The sequence below is a fragment of the Tamandua tetradactyla genome, chromosome 15 (genome assembly GCF_023851605.1).
Source record: "Tamandua tetradactyla isolate mTamTet1 chromosome 15, mTamTet1.pri, whole genome shotgun sequence".
In the NCBI taxonomy this organism is placed as follows: Eukaryota; Metazoa; Chordata; class Mammalia; order Pilosa; family Myrmecophagidae; genus Tamandua; species Tamandua tetradactyla.
The window spans coordinates 66865580-66885603 of NC_135341.1; the positions used below are offsets into that span (position 1 = coordinate 66865580).

Sequence of the window (20024 nt, forward strand, 5' to 3'; positions counted from 1 at the left end):
AGGGCTTTGGTAGGTCATACCTTGGAAAGAAGATAGGTCTCAAAATTTGAGCTTCATAAATTTTTTTTTGTCCTGTTTGGTGACCCTGATTCCAGGTTGGCCCTTGGGTCCATCATTATATTGGTGTTTAAGCTCTCAAGTTACTTTTCTAAAAGGAATGTTAGCATTTTAACAGGGAGTCCTGAAGATCTCAAAGTATTCAAGCCCCAGAAGAATAGAACTTAAGTGAGAACGAGACGGATAGGGAGACATTGGTGAACCTGAGAAGTGTTCTGCTAGTTATTCACAGACAGTCCCTTTTCTAAGCATCAGGACAGATTCTGGATCAATTATGGTGATGTTAATTTGACTGTGACCAATATGAAGATATTATCATTTCTGAACCAGTCTTGCTGTGGAGTTGGTCCTAAGTGATGCAGGGAATGTTGGTTTGGAAGGAATGGGAGTTAAGAGGCTTGATTCACACTCTAGGTAGGCAGGAGACACCATGTTATCAAAATGGGACTCCTCCAAGATGCCATTAACTTGTCCTAAATTGATATGTGTACAGTGTGCAGAGGACCCAACAGATCTGGACTCTGCAGAATGTTAGGTCATCCAATGTTTAATCTCCCCGGACAAGTAGATGTCTTACTTAGACGCACTCATAATGACAATGGGGTATTAGACAGGCACAGGACATAAATGTAATGTGGCACAAATTAAATAGAGGTTTTCTTTGTTCATAAGGATTGCTGCTATCTTCTGAACTCATTCCTACAAAGGCAATTGTTAAGTAGTTCTATAACATTACTTCTGATGCCATACAAAAAGAGGGAGGTAGATTGTCTGGATATGTTTTCCTGTGTATTGAGATACAAATGGCATCGGCTGCTATAAAACAATACAAATATTTGTAGCAATTTATGTGAAGGGAGGTGTTTTCTTTTTTCTTGTTCTTTTTTTTTTTAATTAAGCACCTTTGTTTGATTTGAATTTTAGGAAATTTGCTGGAGTTGTTCAATTTATTAATAGCAGAATATTTTTGAATGATGAATGTTGCAGAATGATCTCTTCCAGATATTGTTAAAAAGAGCCCCTCTAATATGTTAATACGAGTTCTGAGCTCAATAGTTATGACTTTGATCTTTTCTAAATAATTGGTAAACAATCAAATAGTTCCCTAATTGGTGTTTTAAGTGGCCCCTTCTTGGTTTCTTTACTTCTTAAGTCATATTGATATTTCACTTTGGAACTAGTCAGACAATGATGCAAAAGTCTCCTAGAAGCCATGTTGCTAACTTCTTACATCTAATAAGACAATTTCAAATGTCACTCCTGCTAGTGATTTCACGGTCAATATCTTCATTATGTATTAAGAAAACTTTCTGTAGACCAAGAGTCCAAAAGAGATGCCAAGGTCATTAAATTCATTCTCCCACTCAGTGTAAAATATCCATCCAGGCTAAATATATATATATCATTTACAGTGATGATTCACTCTTCATGTCAAGAGAGTGGTTCCATGTTTTGAACATCTCTAATCCTACAGATAGATATCAAAATAATATTTCTGGGACTCTAGAAGTACTGTCAGATATAATATTGGAAACACATAAATATTTCTATTCATGCTCACCCATTAACATGCTTCTCTACTAAAGTGCAATCTTGTTTCCTTGGTAAAATATACTAACAATTAATTTTGCTAATGAAATTTCAAGACGCTATAGGAACCAATATGTATTTATTAGGAAAAAGTGTTTCCTCATTCTCACAACTTTACTTTCAGGTTCCTCAGGCATATGGTAAAAGGAAAATGGGCAAGACAATTGGGAGGATTTGGGCTGATGAGTCTGCGTCATAATTAAAGTATTCCAGCCTTGCTCTTCACCAGGTGGATACGTGTTAGTTTCCTATTGCTGTTGTGACACAGTACCACAGATTTAGTGGCTTAAGTAATGCAAAATTATTTTACAGTTTTGGAGGTCCAATCCCCAAATGGGTCTCACTGGAGTAAAATCAAGGTACTAGCAGGGCTGTATCCTAGATGCTGTAGAGAAGAAACTGTTTCTTTACCCTCTGTAGCTTCTAGAGGCCTCCTCTGTTCCATGGCTCATGACCCACTTCCATCTTAAAAGCCAACAATGACTGCTTAAATCCCTCTCACATGAAATATCCCCACACTCACTCTCTTGCCTCCCTCTTCAACATTTAAGCACCCTTGTTATTACATTGGGCCCACACAGATAATCCAGGTTAATCTTTCCATTTTAAATTCGACTGATTAGCAGCAGTAACTCCATCCGCTACCTAATTCCCTTTTGCCATGTAAAGTAAAAGTTTCACAGATTCAGGACTTAATGCTATGGACATGTTTAAGAGGCCATTCTTAAACTTACTTAGGTTTGAACTGAATTTCATAACCACCTCCCTTTCATAGATGGTTATCTAGTCCAGTTTCCTTGCTCTGTGGAAGTTGGACATGTGAATTCATTGCCCTTACATTTTCCTTCTCTTGAGTCTTACATGTAAATTCACTACTCAGTGCTACTTCTAAAATATGCAGTTTTATTTTTTTTAAATAGGAAGACCCAATGTTGTTGAGTTTATAAATTGTACAGCGACATTTTAAACGTGTTTCATAATCAAAACATGGTCACTGCAGAATTGAAATGCAGGAGTGCAAACTCCCTTAGAGACTTAAAAAATGTCTGTAGCATTATTATTTCAATGATAGGACTAATATGTTGGAAACTTATATTTATTTACTGGTCATATCCATAAATATGAATTTTATAAAATATTTAGATACTGAACACCAAAATCAATTGGAGGTAACATCCATATATGAGAAGGTAACCCTTAAGTAAAGAAGAAATAATGTATGAAATCATACTGGTCATTTTTACTTAAAGAAAGACTTTCTAATCTCAATACAATTGCCTTTTCTAGGTAAGTCTGGGACTTGTCTTTCTGTTTCCATTCTTAAACCTAGACTCTTTCTGGAAAAGTAACACTATAATTCAGTGGGATGCTTGGTCAAATCTTTCACATTGGAAAGTATTTTTATCTTATGAACCTTTCCACATATCTAAACTTCTTTCCCTTTCCAGTGTAAGTAACAGCTTGTGGTTCTTTTCATCTCTAGATCATAGAAATTCCACTTCCTTTCAATCTAAGCTTTTATTTATTTTTGTATACGTTTTTATTATTATTAATACTTTTTATTAGAGAAGTTGTAGCTTTATAAAACCATTCCCTATTATTAACACCATGCATTCATGTGGTACCTTTGTTACAATTGTTGAAAGAATATTATTATACTTGTACTTTATAGCCCGTACTTTAGAGTAGGAGTCACTGATGTGTGTACAGTTCTCTGTTGTTGTTGTTTATCATTTTTATTCAAGTAAAATATATATACAATCTAAAATTTCCCTTTTTTACCACCCTAAATATATCATTCATTGCTGTTAATTATGTTCACCTTGTCATGCTACCATCACTACCATCTGTTACCAAAACTTTTCCCTCACGTCATACAGAAAATCTGTACAGATTAAGCACTAACTCCCACTGCCTACCCCCACCCCAGCCCCTGGTAATCTATATTCTAGTTTCTGACTCTATGAATTTGCTTATTCAATGCTGTTTATTTATTTATTTGTTTATATTTTTGCATGGGAAGTCACATGGAATCGAACCCAGGTCTCCGGCGTGGCAGGCAAGCAGTCTGCCCACTGAGCCACTGCAGCCCGCCCTATTTATTTTTTAACCCTTCTTGTTATAAACTCTGTAATGTGGTGACATGCCATAGCTGTCTTTTGTACAGTACTTTTTCCATTTTGGGTCTGGCTGATAATCCTAAAAAAAAAATGGAATAAATTATATCATGCATTTTAAATCAGATAGCCTTCTTCTATTAAAGGCTTTTTCCTAAAATAAACAAAACAAAACAAAAAAACCAAACTCTACATTCATATGAAACATACATTGGTTATGCAAGAAACTTCTGATGAATGACTGAAATATTATAACTTGGCCAATTATTTGAATGGGGCCTGGGCAAGTTAGTAAGTATGCCTCTGAAAAACCACTTGAATCAAAGCAATCAAGGATGTAAGACCAAGTGAAGTAAAGAATGAATACTCAGATTGTTTTTAGACTAGAAAATAAGATCTCAGTTCTCGAATAAAGGAACAAAAAAAATTGTAGAACCAAAGGCTCACTAAGTGTAATCGCCTAACAATAGAATTTCATAATAGGCTCTAGACAGAAGAAACCATTTGCTAATTTCACACATCTAAATTAAGGTGCGGAGAGTATGCTGACTTGTGCCAGGCCACCTGGCAGGCAGCTGGCAGGGCAGGGATAATGTATACTTCCTCTACTATTTCTGCCTCATTTGGTCAAGGTAAAGCAGCAAGATATCCCGGCGGATCCTGCAATAATGGCATGGTTGAAGTTTCTGTGTCTCCTTTTATGTCAGGCCATCCTGCAGAGAGGGATGGAACTTCATTTATGGAACTAACTAGATGCAGCTACAAATGGTTATGGAAAACCATTCACTGGCTTAGCCTCAGCCACAAGCAAGTGTCCTCTCAAATAGCATCAATCATATTCAGTCACATTCACAATTCAAACATAAACATGTTAAAAATTTAAATATAAATTCAAATTACTGAACCATAACATAGTAACAACATGTCCTTTATAACTCAGGGCTGTGAAGCATGGCTTACTTTAGGGGACTGCTTGATAGACCAGCAGGGAAACAAATCTCAGTAGAAGATAGCATTGCTTGAAGCGCTTGGACATGTCCCAAAAGGGGCAGTACACTTGATATATTTACTGATGGTATTATGACATCGTAATCATAATTCTTGTCTGCAGTTTAAAGTTTGTTTTTCTTTTTGGCATGGGCAGGCTCGGGGAATCGAACCCGGGTCTCCGATATGGCAGGCGAGAATTCTGCCACTGTGCCACCATTGCATCACCCATCCACATTTTAGAAACCAGAAATGTAGCGTATGTTGGAATTTTAATTCAGATCTCTTACTCATAACTTCCATAACCAAACGTGATAATAGAATATTGAAGATGCTGTTAGAAGTACTTATTGTCCTACCAGACAACCAACTAAATAATTAAACATTTTTAATATTAGGTCTTAAGACAGTCTTGATTTTATTTAAATCAGCATTATTTGTGGAGGCTAATGTTTAAAGAAAGTACTACTTATATATATATGTATATATATTATAAAATACTTATGTTTTTACTTGTAAAAAAACTAGAAATAGTGGTTGAAGGCCTATTCTTTTACTTCTACTTTTTTTTTTTTTTTGCATGGGCAAGAATCGAACCCAGGTCTCTGGCATGACAGGTGAGAATTCTGTCACTAAGCCACCGTAACACTGCCCTACTTCTACTTTTATTTTCTGAATTTCCTTTATTAGCGGGTTCTATTTTTATAAAGGAAAAAGAAATTGTTGCATCCCCACTATCCTGCTATAGTTTTCAAACAGCATGCTTTGTTCCAAATTATAATGCCATTTTGCAGGCATCAGTTGTAATTTTCTAAGTATTTTTTTTTCCTATTTCTATTCTCTGGCAGTGTCTGCTATCTACAAACATGCCCAGGAAATGCCCGAGAGATTATCATCCCCACATTCAAATTTTAGCATCTATTGCATATCCTAGGAGAAAGGCTAATAAAAATGTATGCAAGTGGGGTGTGCAACTAATCCCCAAGCTGAAAGTAAAATTTAGGGAAGCAGAGTGAAATGGTAGGAAAATCATTGGATTAGGAATTGGACAGGAATTAGGAATTGGACAGACCGTGTGACCTTTGACACTTTGGTGTGTAAGGATCCACAGTCATCTAATTTCAAATGACTAGTCATACCTTACTGTAATGCTGTACAGATCAGGTAAAATATTAAATGGATGCATTTGGATGATAAACTGTACAGCGAATACAATGGGAGGGTCATTCTTATTTGGGGGAATAAACAATGCAGTTGTGATTTTTTTTGTTCTTTGAATGTTAAAATACTTAAGAAACATCAAACTTTAAAAATATTTTTGCTTTCTTTTAACAAAGCATTTAAAGTGATTTTACCCTGTTTAAAGTGTTTGCATTTGGCATATTCATGTGCTAAGAAGAGGTATTCCATCCTGGTAAATCTTTATCTTTTAAAAAATGCAGGGACAACTTGTCCCTGAAAATGCTGCATCTGTTAAAAACTGTCAACCTCTTTTGAAGACTGTTGCTGTTACTGCTATGTCCCAGAGGCTTTTCTGGGAGACCCAGTTTTAGATGAAATTTTCAGGTAGCTTTGAAACATCTCTTTCATAAGAGAGTGCCCTCTGTTAGTCCCCAGGACTAATTGGAGCTGTTTGGAGCTATTTGGCCTGAGCACCGTGGCCTTCCCACTGGGTGCGTTTTCTTCTTCCAAACAGTTCTTTGATAGGGCCGTTCAGCTTCCATAAAAGAGGAGCTCCTGCCTCTGGAAACCTGATGAGGTTTCCGCAGTCTGTCAGGGTCAGCCCCATGAGGAACTGGCTCCCCAGTGGGTGGTGCTGGACTGTAGGTTGTGGCTGTGTTTGAAACAAGTGACTGAGAGGTCCTTTTGATGGGCTTCTACTCTGAGTGTGCCTTTGAGACTCATTTCATCCTTCGGCCTCACTAGCTTCTCCTTCTTATGTGAACCCATGGCTCTCTCAGGAATTCTCTGAAAATGAAACTTGAACAGGAGGACCAAGCTAGAAATACTGGGCCTGGCTGGGAGAGATTTCAGGAGGAAATGGGCCAGGCAAGAGCAAAGGAACCTGTTTAAACAGTGTGCTTCTTCAGGAGGCTTTTAAAAATAAAACTTTAGCAATACAGATGTTTTAGGGCTCTCAAGAGTCAGGCTTTGATACCCTAGAGTTTCATCTGTGGGTGGAATGAAGGGGAAGGGGCTGAGAAAAGAGAAATCTTCATGGAAGTATTTCTCTGGGCTTTTTTCCTTTTATATATCAAGAGAAACAAAACGACGAAATTCACCTTTCTATTGACTTCTCCTAGACATGGAAAATTTGACCTTGAAAGTCTGGAAAGGAAAAGATTTTAGATATGACCAGCAGAGGCAGAGAAGTATTGTATGTCTATGGAATACTGTGAAAAACTCAGAATTGTCGTCTCAGGGAGTAGAGGAGTCTGAGATCATTCTATCCATTTTGTGGATTTTGTAATTGGAGAAAACAAAGCCTAGAAAATTTGTCTGATGTTTTCAAGATCCCTTCACGGTTGGAACATCTAGGAGGGCTCTTCAGTTCCAGCTTAAGTGATTTTATTCATCGTACAAGGTGGCATGTCCTAAAGGAAATGGATTTTGAGACTTGCATTAGCATCAGCTGAGAGTTTTCAACTGAGATTATTGTTCACTCAAGTTCTGAACACAACACAGAACTTAATCAAAGTTAGATGCCCATGCTACACTCATATAATGCTGGAACATATTTCAAAATTGAGTGACTTAAAGGGCAATCCTCTTGTAGTAAGTGAATATCCAAGGGGTAGGAGAGAACATGTGCTGGGAACCTATTTCATCAAATCTCGCCTATAGAATGGGAAGAGTTTGAGAAGAGAGTAAAGCATGGATGGGCACAGCGTTGTAGGTCAGAATGTTGTGGAGAAGGGTAAAATGTCATAAAACAAAAGGTATATTTCTAATTAACTGAACTAAAATGTGTCCATGGGTCCGCAAAGGATTAGCAAGAAGCCTCTTAATGCTACATGTAGGAAGGCTCTACCAGTTTTAATATCACTCAATAAATGTTGAATGAATAAATGAATGAAGTGCTCAAGATCAGAAACATTTTCCATTATTGCTATAACAAGAAAATGAATTTAGAAACAGGAGTCTTTAAGATAGGATAATTACTATTTTAACAAAAGTGAATTTTAGGCTTTCTTTTTTTCCTCAGTGCTTCATCTCTCTGTCATGCAGGAGTCATATCCTAAGCAACTGGTTCCCTGGAAACCTGAAAATGAACACTTACATGTCTTCAAAGGGAAGTGAATAAGTGGAATTAGACTTAAGCCTGGCCTAGAAAATGGTTCTTATGATCGTGAACCTTGCCTTCACTACGCTATAGTCAAATTTTAACTTCATGATTATACCCTAAAGATTTCAGAGCACACCAGCAAGCTCATCACTGTTGATTGATGTCATCATTATCAGCCATGGAATAAAACCCTTCCTATAACCCAGTTGCCCAGAACTGACTTGATATTCATATCTTATATTCATTTCTTAAATTTTGTATCTCTTTCTTCAACTCTATACATTTCTCAAACGATTACTAGGCACTAACAAAACATGTAGGAACCAAAAGTAGAAACTAAATTAATCGTTACCGTAGATTGAAGATCTCAGAACTAAGTTTTTTTTTTGATCCCTTCCCATTCATTTTAGTGACTGTTTATCAGGATCATTGCCTTTTTCATCATAGTTCATTATAGTTATTTAGGTATTTGATGGATCATCAGTTTCTCCATAGCATTGAGTTGTGGAAACTAGGACAGTAGAGATGTTTGTTCCTGAGCGGAGGAGTAAAGGAATTTCAGAAAAAGCTAACTTCTTGTTAGTGTCTGTTTTTATATCATTTTGGGTTTTGTGGCGCTTTGTACCCTTCCTTTCCTAACGGTGACTACTTATTATTGCCTATTTCCTTCTGTCCTATTCTCTGTATTAGTTGACTAGAATAATTGTGATGCAATATATTTACTTTTCCCATGTGTCCACATGGCCAAAGATCCTTTAGAGTTTGAAATGAACTTACTTATTCACTTTATCTTGTTCACACTAAATTTTCTTATGATGGTTGGTTTATGAATGGTTATTTGGTTTGATCATGAGCTTGAGGAGAACCAAGAATGCATGTTATAAATTGAACAACACATTTGGTTTGCATTGCTAAAATGTCTTATATGGCATCAGAAATTGTCACCACAATTTGAAAGGCTGGATTTATTCCATCAAATTCTATGAATCTCTGCATAGTCTAGCTACTACTTTAGGACACTGTACTCATACCCAACATTCTGGCCCAGATTCACCTTTTCCAAGCCTGCCAAACCTCATTTTAAAAGTGAAGTATTGCCTCTGGGATCTTTTGTCTCAGCCAAATCTATGTTGTGATGTAAATTGAGACTGATAGTGGTTAAGGTTATAGTCATTTGGGGAACTCTGTGTGAGGAAGATGCTGAGAAGGGCAAATACAGGCAGGGTATACTGCAAAAGTTTAATTTTCTGTGTCCATGCGTGCTTTACAGTGATTCTCTATGTTTTGAGAACGAGAGCTCTTTTAATAGCCATATGTGTAACATTGAGGATATATGGTTTACTCTTTATTGGGCCTAAATGAGCTTTAAAATTCCTCACTTTGGAAATCTATGGAGATTGATGTACGGCAAATTTATTCTTTTCAGGTTTGTGGGTATATCAGGTCCATCTGTACAACTTTAACGTTTGTCTTAGATTCCTTTATAAATAAGGTTTCAGAAGGTAGTCTCTGAACAGGTTTTATCCAATTCCCAAGCAGAGCTTATTTTCTCGCATCAGTGAACTTGTCATGATAATCAACTTTTTTGTCCCAACCATCAATCACTCTTGATTACAGCTGGGTAGAAGTTCTGTTCTGTTGATCAGCTCATCAGTGCACATAATATTACACCTGGAGGCCAGTACAAATCATCGCTTGATGGGAAAAGCATTTTTCTTCAAGGCTTTTGACGATGGTTTTATCATTTACATTTGGGTCTCATTGAGTTGTCATGTCTTTCTTTGACTCTCTCTCTCATGTAAAATAGCCTCTCTCAAAATAGCTTTCAAAGTTTGGCTAAGAATTTTTAGTACATTACCATTGTTTTTCTGCTTTTGCCTTCTCAATTCAGAAGTGCATTTAATCTATTGTTTCCTTATTATCAGGTTAACTTTTTTCATTTTTTAATTTATTATTGTTGAAATTAAAATCATATGGATTACGATTCGATGAATATGCAGTAGTTCTGTAAAAAACAGTTTAGCATATGATTTACTAGAGTGTTTGCAAATCTAATTTTGTTGATTTTTAATGGTGTCCTAAATTAAGTTTTTTTGTTTGTGTTTTTGTTTTGGCTTGGGCAAGGAAATATTTATCTTTAATCTTTATCTTTTTAAAGGAACACTAATTTTCTTCAGGGTTTTAAAAGACATTGAGAAGTAAATGTTTTAAAATCAATTGCTGCAATTCAGCATTAGTTTTACATTGTCAAAAATATATGTTTTATGCAGCAAAAATATTTCTTATTTCTCTAAGCCAACTCATATTTCTTAAAACAGTGGCATTTTCAGAGCAGTTACTATAATAATGATAAAACTTTATCATAATAAAATATTCATTGATTTCATAAAGTATTTAAAATAAATATTTGATTAAATAAACATTTAATATGTCCATTGCGAATTCCACAAAGATCCTTTTTTTCCTCTCTCTTATATTTTGCTTTATTTTTATTACTTTATAAAGTCTGGAAGAAGAATGTAGAGGGTCATAAAACATATTTTAACATTTAGAGTGCAGAACATACAGAAAAGAGAATAGAATATGAGCTTACATGATAATGTGGATTTTACTAGAAATCAAACCTTTTCTGTTAAAGAAAATCCTGAAATTTCTTCCATGATTGGACTCAATGACATTGATATATTTCTACGTATGACTGAAATAGGGCAACAAAGACAGGGGGCTTTATTTTCCTTAAAAACAGTCATTTAGACCTTATTAAGTTTAGCTTTAATTTGTGAAACAAAACAAAGGTAAATGGCATCGCTTATGTAAAAGGTAATCCATCTGGAAATATATAAGCCATGCCATGATGAATGCGATATGGCTTTGAGAAGCTGAGACAAATGCTCAGACTGGTTCATTGGTATCTCCATTGTTCCAAATCTTCCTGGGGTAGGGGCTGATCACTTGCTTCCAGGGGTGCTTCATCGTTATGCAGGTTTAATAATCAACATCAATATTTTGCAATACCCACTTTCGTTTCCCTTATTAGCAATGAGCAGATTGGATTTTCTTGTGAATAGGAGATCAAAATAGCCCGGGGAGGTTAGTCAACTGATCTGCCATAGGAATTAGTCATCTTAGTGTACAGTATGATTATTGTATAGAAACTACCCGTATTTTTAAACAGTAGTCACAGCCTATGACCTAATGCCTAACTTTGAAAGTCAGCCAAATATAATTGGCAATACTTGTATATTCATAACGCATCCAAATTTACTGAAAAATGTGTTACAACTTATTTAATACACTGTTCAATATGAAATGATAGAACTTCAGTTTAAATGAATAACTCATGGGAGAGCTGTCTTTTTTTTTTTTTTTTTTCCCTTTCTCCAAATAGTTTTGTCCCTTGGGGGATGTTTAGCTCACGTTGTAATTCTATTAGCACATTAAATGTTGGCAGAAAACTTGAGGCAGATTTGGGGAAGTGACACATCTGTGATGGGATCCAGTTACTAAAATTTTGACCCTGCCATCTCCTCTAACTTGAAACACATTGAGGATCTTTAAATTGAAAAATGCCAAGAATTAAAACCTCAGAGAAACAGAGTCTCAAAGACTCCATTAGAAGTACTTTTATACAGAACCAAATTTTTTGCTTTGATTTGTTTCTAAACAAACGCCTAGTCCACTGAAGCGTGTTAGGGTGAAAGTTAGCATATCATACAACTTAGTAATATCTCTTGAAAAGATGTAATCATGACAAAAGTTTTTCTGATTTTGGTTCGCAGAGGTAGAGGAAGGGAATAAGTTATCACAAAAGATTTCAAGATTCATGATCGACCAATGTCATCATTGTCAATATTTTAAGAGCTCCTCAAGCTATTCTGATGTACAGCCAGGTTTGGAATCCACTGTTCTATACTCTTATTACTGGTTAGAGGAAGCCCATCATTATCATGATGGCTCAGGAACAAAGGATAATGGAGAAAATATAAGGGACTACTCTGGTTAGAGGACTCCATGGAGGACATATTAATATCTGGTGGGTCATTATAGGGACTCTTTTGCATAAACCCTCAAATCCCTTACCCTCTTTATCACTGTTGTCTTTACTTGGCACAACTCTAACCTTTGTCAAATATTACACCAATCCCACACTGTCATGCTGAATTAGGTGGAGAAAAGCATTCCACAATGCTGAACGGTCTCATTTAAAATAAGGCCCAAAAATCCACAGTGGCCCCAGCAATCATACTTCATTTCCCAGGCCACTTACTTTCCCATTCATACCTTCTCTTTTTTCCTGAACCTTCCAACACATCCTCTTCCATGCTAATACTTAACTGATAACCTTTTATCCTATTTCACTGAGAAAATAAAGCAATCAGAGAAGATCTTTGACAATATCATGGTGCCTGATCTATGGGCATTTACTTTACCTTTCCTCCTGTTACCATTACAACCCTCAAATCCATGACCATTCCCTCCAAAAACAGCCACCTTCTCCGTAACATCACTGCAGCATTTCCCCATCTCTCTCTCCAGCACAAGTTTTCCTGCTCTACTAGGTCATTTCATTGGCATACAAATATGCTACCATAAAAGTTTCTCTTGAGCCGACTTATCCTTCCAACTGAAAAGCACTGTCCTCAATTCTACCCTTCCCCTTTTCTCTCAAACACACTGTGATCACTTCTAGTACTCTAACAGCTCTTACTAAGTTTACCAATAACCACCCTCTTACTACATTCAGAGGTAAATTCTCAGTCTTTGACTTAGCAGCAGCATTTGGCAGGTTATCTCCCTTTCCATGGGAAACACTTTCTTCTCTTGGCTTCCTGGACACCAGTCTCTCCTCATGTCCTCCTCACTAGCTACATGTTTTAAGCTTTTTGTTGCTTCCTTCTCTTTCCCCCAATCTCAGAGCTCAAAAGTATGCAAGTGCTCAGTCCTTAGACCTTTTCTCATCTCTGTCTCTACTCACTTCCTTGGAGATCTCATGGCTTTAATCACCTGCTGTGTTTTGATGACTTCCGTATCTTTATCTCCAGCTGAATTCTCTCCTTCAAGAGCATATTCAAATATTCAACTGCTTACTCACTACTGTTAACTTAATTAGTTAATACATATCCTGAACTAGACATGCTCAAAGCTGAAGGCCATGTCTCATGCCCCAAACCTGCTCATGGACATCACTTCTCTGCTAATGGTGGCTCCATCTTTCTGGTTGCTTGGTCTAATCTTCCTTTACTCCTCTATCACAACCTACATCCAGTCCTTCACAAGTTGTGTTAGATCTATCTTCTATACATATCCAAAATCTGACAACTTTTACCACCTTCAAGCTACCCTGCTACTGTGCTTCAAACCACCACTATCTGTCATGTGGTTCATTATGACAGCCTCTTCACTGTTCTTCCCACTTCTAACTCTTGTTATGGCCATTTAAAAATGGAACTTGGGATCAGATTAATTTCCAGTTCAAAATCCTCCACTGCAGCTGCCCTTCGTTTACAGTAAAAGTCAAAAACCATAGAATGGTTAAATGACCTTTAAAAACATGGCCTTCAGGCACCTTTCTGATCCTGTATCTTCCCACTGTCCCCCTTGCTTCATCCTCTCCAGTCACAATGGGCTCCTTAGCAGGGTTGGAACTAAGGTGAGGCAAGTGAGGAGGCACTCTCTTTGGGTGCAAAATTTAAAGGAGGTACTAAAAAACTCGGTTTTTTAAGCAACAAAAAGCTTGAAACATTAATTTGAATTTTTTAAAATATTACATTAATGTGTTATTTATCTTGATTACTGAGTGTTCTCTTATTTTTGGGGGGGGAGCATCCCTTAAATTTTGTGCTCAAGGCAAGTATCTCACTCACCTCACCTCAGTTCTAGCCCTACACTTACTACACCTTGAATACCACAAGGCTCACCCCTACTTCTAGGTTTTTATAGTGACCCTTCTCTCTGCCTGGAATAGTCACTCCTCAGATTACAACATGGTTTCCTTCTTCAAGCTATACCCAAGAATATCACCATCTCATTATGCTTACTGTCACCACTGCATTTAAGATTTCAGCCTCCTATCACTCCCACCCTCCTTACCTTGCTCATTTTTTTCTTCTAAGAACTTTCTAACATACTTTCTACCTTCCAAAGAACCTTCTAGCATACTGTGTAAGTAAGTTTTTATTATGCTTATTGTCCACTCCTGAAGTGGCATGTAAGTTCTGTCAGAGCAAAGATTTTCATCTGCTTGGTTCACTTTTCTGCCATATAGAGCTTAATAAATATTCATTGAATGTTTAAGTGAATAACATACATCCAATTTTTATTTCAACCAAGCTCTATGTTTCAGTCCTCTGTTAGTTTGTCTTCTTCCTTTTCTTCCCTACCCAAATCATAAAAATCCACACCCCATGATGAGAAATAGAGACATTCTTAGGCGAGATGAGAGAAGATACCTTTGCCACGCTTCTTCCTGGGTGAATTAATATGGCCTATTTCCCATGAGCTTCTTCCATTTTCTAACATCATAGTATTTGATCTGTCCATGGATGTTACATAAATTCATGTGGATCTGGGCTTTTCTTGGCATCTTAGCATCAAAAGCATTGTTAGGCTCTTCCATCATGTGCTGGATTTACAAATAGAATGAATGTCCAGTTGCATAAATCCCACATGTCAATTCAGGCAATAGCGAAATGAAAGAGTTTATTTCCAGATGAGTTGTCACTATTTAATCATCAAAAAAATTGAGTATGATCAAGGGCTTTGATAGATCTAACCACAAAGAACACGAGGGATATTTGTCAACCACAATACATCTGGCTTCAGCTATTGTGAAGACTTTGGGATATTTTCCTAATCCCAGTGTGGGTTACGGATGTAGACAGTTGTAAATCTAAGAAAGGCTACAGGTGGCTAATGCTGGCATGGGATCAGGGGAAAGTAAGATTTAAATGGGCATCTTTAGTGCTCCATATCACTCTTTCCTTTGTGTATTAGCCAAAGTGACTAGTCAGAGGCATGTTACAGGTTGCTATACTTTTGCCAGGCTACAATCACAACTGGTTTTGGCTTAACCAATAGGAATTTATTGGCTTACAGTTTCAGAGGCTAAATGCCTTCTTCCGGATTTATGTAGCATTACTAGCTGCTGGCAATCTTTGAATTCTTTGGTTTTCCCATCATGCGGCGATGTCCTCTCCTTTCTCTTCAGGGTTCCACTGACTTCTGGCTTTTAGCTCCTCTTCATGGTTTTCTTTATGTCTAAATTTCTTCTGCTTATAAAGGACTTTATAGTAATCAGATAAAGGTACACCCTCTTTCAGTCGGTGCACACCTGAACTAAAATAACATCCTCAAGAAATCCTGTGTTATTTACAATGGGTTCACACCAACAGTAATGAACCTACCACATAGATTAAGAGAAGATCTTCTAGTCTAATATTCAAAATTAAATTCTTTAAATACATTTGCCTCCATTGTATATAAAACCAAGCTATAAGAGAGGCAAAAACCAAAATGGGACTATTTTCCCTTTTCTGATCCTTTATTCATGAGAAGAATTTCCCCTTTTTTCTTACTCTAATAATTCTTCAAATTAATTTGAAGTTCCAAAATAATAATTTTCCATGCCTCACAAAACAGAAACAGAGATGAAAATTTTTCTATTGTGTTAACTCTGGTATTTGACATAATATTTCTCAAAGCCCAGAGTTTTTTCAGTAACACAAAGGAATAATCAGCAACTTCCTAAAAACCAGGATGAGTGTTTTCTAAGATTTTGTTCAGCTGTAGAGAAGAGGGTCAAAGGTGTTGAATGAATCGGTGAACTCTTCATGTATTGTCCTTCTAGAAGGTCATCGTTAGTAGTGAGATGAATAAAAAGAAAAAAGCATTTCAATCTTAATTGATAATTCATACTTAGAGTAACGCGATTCTTTAGAGGGAGGATCAGTGACAGATTCTAATGCTTCTACTTCCTTGATAAGGACTTCTAGGCAAATAGTTGCATTCTCATTGCCATGTCTTTTAGATTATATAGGCTGGGGTAGTGCAATCCTAGCTACCAGGAAGACATTAATTGTAACTTAGTTTACATTTCTATCTTCTGATCTCAATTTTACTTATGTGGAGAAGAGAAATGAGGCAGATTTTAAAAACTTGAAACTTCTTGCCATGGAATGTCAATACTCTCTATGAGGGCAATTGCTCAAAAGAATACACACTCACATACACAATGACAGCTAAATATTTCCTCTTCCATAGTTCTAGAGGGCATCAAAGGTGTCTTTCATGAACTATTGCTTCAAGAGCCATCCATCACTGCAGCAGTTTTCCCATAGATTAAGAACTACATTTGCATTCTAAATTATTTCTCCCAGCAGCTGCTGTAAGATAACTTGGCTGTAAGCTAAGAGTTTTCATTTGATCATCTGCCAGTGAAGATCATAAAATCAGCTTGGCAACAGAATTTAGGAAAAGTGGTCTCCTCAGCCCAGCTGTGCTTATCCGAGTTAACGGCATGTGTAAAAGCACACCTTCAGTCTCTGCTTCTCCGGTAAGCATGTGAGTGATTTGCTGCTGGTAAAAGTTGAGCTTAGTTCCAGCAACTTGTGTCAGAAGAACTAACCCACCTTTTGGTGCATATATGGAAGGTGGTAGTGGGATAGGAGGATTGCATTATCTGCTGTAGTAAATATTTTAGAATGTTGGAGGAATCACCTGTTTTATCCTTTGATAAGTCACCGAGAGAGAAGTGCTTCAGTTTCCACCTAGTTCACAATTCAGTTTAGATAAGAAAGGAGTTATTTTCCAGGTTATTATTTGCTCCAGCTTTGTGAAATGGAAAAACTAAGGGACTTGGACCAAGCTAATCCTGACTCAGTGCCAATAAAGGCTGAGTACAATTGTGAGTTTTTTTTTAACTTTATTAGTCTGATTCTCATTTATATAATGAAGATGATAATACCATTATATAAGATAATTCTGAGGGTTTAAGGGATATTGCAAGCAAAGAAGCAGATGCTTAAAAGGTGTTAAATGTTTTTCCTCCTTGTATTTGATATTGGCATGAAAACAAGATTGCTTTTTATACTAGGTATTTTTCCAAAATCATAAATTAGGTGCTATGGTAAATATTGTTTAATGTTCAATACTTCTTTCTTCATCAGTAATATAACTGAGTATTAGTTGACTGACTGATTTTTTAAATTTTTGAAGCTCTGCTTTATTTTATTCATTTTCAATCTGCCAGTTCAGAGAAAAATATCTGATATACTTTAAAATAAAAAGTACGAAGATTTGATTTGATCCTAGAAAATTCATTGCTTTTTATTTAGAGCATTGTAATATGGAACATTATCTATAAGAAGGGATCAGTGTCAGTGTACTGTGGTCTGTATGTTATACCTTGCATAACACACATTCTGAGAAACATCAGAATCTATTTTCATTAGCTCTTCTATCCTCTTAGGAGAAATATCACTTTTATTACTTTCGAATTCTTCATTTATCTTAATTCTGGCTTCTTCTGATGCTCTGCCATCATTTTTAAAAACCTGTTGTCTGTTTTTTAAAGAACTCCAAAACAGGAGGAAGATCTTCCCTAATGGTGGCTGATTGGGAGATGAAAGTCTGCAGTCTTCCCAAAGATGAGCGAGGAAAAGAGAGGGACTTACTGAATGTTAAAACAAAGTCAGTATTTCTCAGTTTTCCTTGATGCTGGGAGAAGCCTTGTGACATATACATTCTGGCCTTGAGATACATCCTATTCTGGCAAATAGGATCCTGTACTGTGTGCAATTTCTAGGAAGTTCTTAGAGAAATAGGGTATGACCTTCTAATTCTCTTTTATCTGGATTGCAGATGTGATGGCTGGGCCTGGAGCAGCCATTTTGAGTCTTGGGGTAAAAGTTGCTTATTGAGGATTCTGGAGCACCATGATAGAGCATGCTCAGAGAGCCTCTTTTACAACTCAAGACTGTCTATAGTTATGTGAGATAAAAATAAACTATCTTATTCCATGACTTATTTTTATATGCAATTTTATTTTAATGGTATAGTCACATACCATACAATCATCCAAAGTATACAGTTAGTGGCTCAGAGTATCATCATATAGTTGTGCGTTCATCACCACAATCATTTTAAAAACATTTTCATTACACCAAAAAAATAAAAATAAAAATGAGAAATAAAAATAAAAAAAGAATACCTCAAACATCCCATACCTTTTATCCCCCCATTACTTGTTGTTGTTTGTCTTTATTACTCATCTGCCCATACACTGGATAAAGGAAGTGTCAGTCACAAGGTTTTCACAATCACACGGTCACACAATACAAGCTATATAGTTATGCAAATATCATCAAGTATCAAGTCTACTGGATTACAGTTGTACAGTTTCAAATATTTCCTTCTAACTATTCTAATATACTAGAAACTAAAACTGAATATCTATATAATGCATAAGAATAATCTCCAGAATGACCTCTTGACTCTATTTCAAATATCTTAGGCACTGAAACTTTATTTTGTTCCATTTCTTTTCTCCCCTTTGGTCAAGAGGGCTTTCTCAATCTCATCATGCCAGGGCCAAGCTCATCCCTGGAGTCATATCCCGCATTGCCAAGAAGACTTACATTCCTGGGAGTCATGCCTCACATAAGGGGGAGGACAGTGAGTGTTTCTGCAGAGTTGGCTTAGAGAGAAAGGCCACAGATGAGCAACAAAAGAGCTTCTCTTACACATAGTGTAAGTCACATGGTGACTCTTACACATAAATAGGCTTAGCTTCTCCTTTGCAGGAATAAGTTTCATAAGGGCAAACCCCAAGATGGAGGGCTTGGCTTATTAAATTGGGAGCCCCTAGTGCTTGTGATAATATAAGAATTTCCCCAGGTGAGGAAGTTTATTATTTCCACATTTTCCACCAGTCCCTCAAGGGGACTTTGCAAATACTTTTAAAATGTTCTACCCAAATTACTCTAGCCATCACCTATTATCTAGGCTTGCTGTTACCCATTTATGTTTTGTAACCTTATTGCCAATGCATGCTGTCACTTTGGCCATTTTTTTTCTTCCAGTAAAATTTTGAACATGCATATTCATTTTATATTAAAATATATGCATATGTCATCTAAGTTAATTCTTAGATCAATTTGTAGCTTTGCATGATAACTGACAAGTTGACTCTGGGTTATCTCTCTTTTTTTCTAAATCTAAACCACAAGATCTTATGTAATAAAAGCAGGCTTGACCTAATATTTTCAAAAATGTTATCCAGTGAATTGCTTTTCAGGTATCAGAAAGTTGACATTTTGAGTCATATAGACTGATAATAGATATACAGACATAATTATAGACACATTTGCATGCCATTGAAAGATTCTCCAAAGGTTTGCTTCTATAGGATGAGTGGAAGTTCAAATACTCATTGAACCAAAGTATAACTCAATGAGAACTGGTCTTTATTTTCAAACGTGAGACAGTTATTATGGACAAAAAAAAACCCAGGCAATTTCCAACTGATAAGCAGTAGCTTGGTTCTTGGGGTCTTCTAAATAGGGAAAAGTTTCTTGTGTCAGCAATTCATATGACAGGCCAATGATTAAGTAACTTCCTCTGCCCAATGAACTGCTTATTTCCCAACCCACTGGGAAGATTTAAAGCTGCAGCCTCCAGGGCGAGGGCCACCTACTCTTTGCCTTGCTGGTGGATTGGTAGTACATCAGAAGCTTCAGGGACTCATGATGGCTCGCGGCCTTGTTTATCACTACAGCTTCGTGCATAACTCATCAATTTATGTCAGAGTTTATACCTATGTTCATGGAAATCAGAGCTAGGGTTTGAATCACAAGATCTTTAACGCTCAGATTTCTGGACTTGTGTAAAGCAGTTGTATAAAATCTCCAAAATCAGAGGCTAGTGATATGGTGGAGTACCAGATAATTTTATAGCCAGTTTGCCCCTGTAAGATGCTTGCTTTACTACCT

General features: G+C 36.6%; 1 protein-coding gene across 4 annotated transcripts in view; it reads left to right on the forward strand.

Annotated features, from left to right (window-relative positions):
- Nucleotides 1-20024, forward strand: part of ZNF385D (zinc finger protein 385D) — a 332722-nt gene that overhangs the window by 206277 nt on the left and 106421 nt on the right. The window lies entirely within an intron of this gene.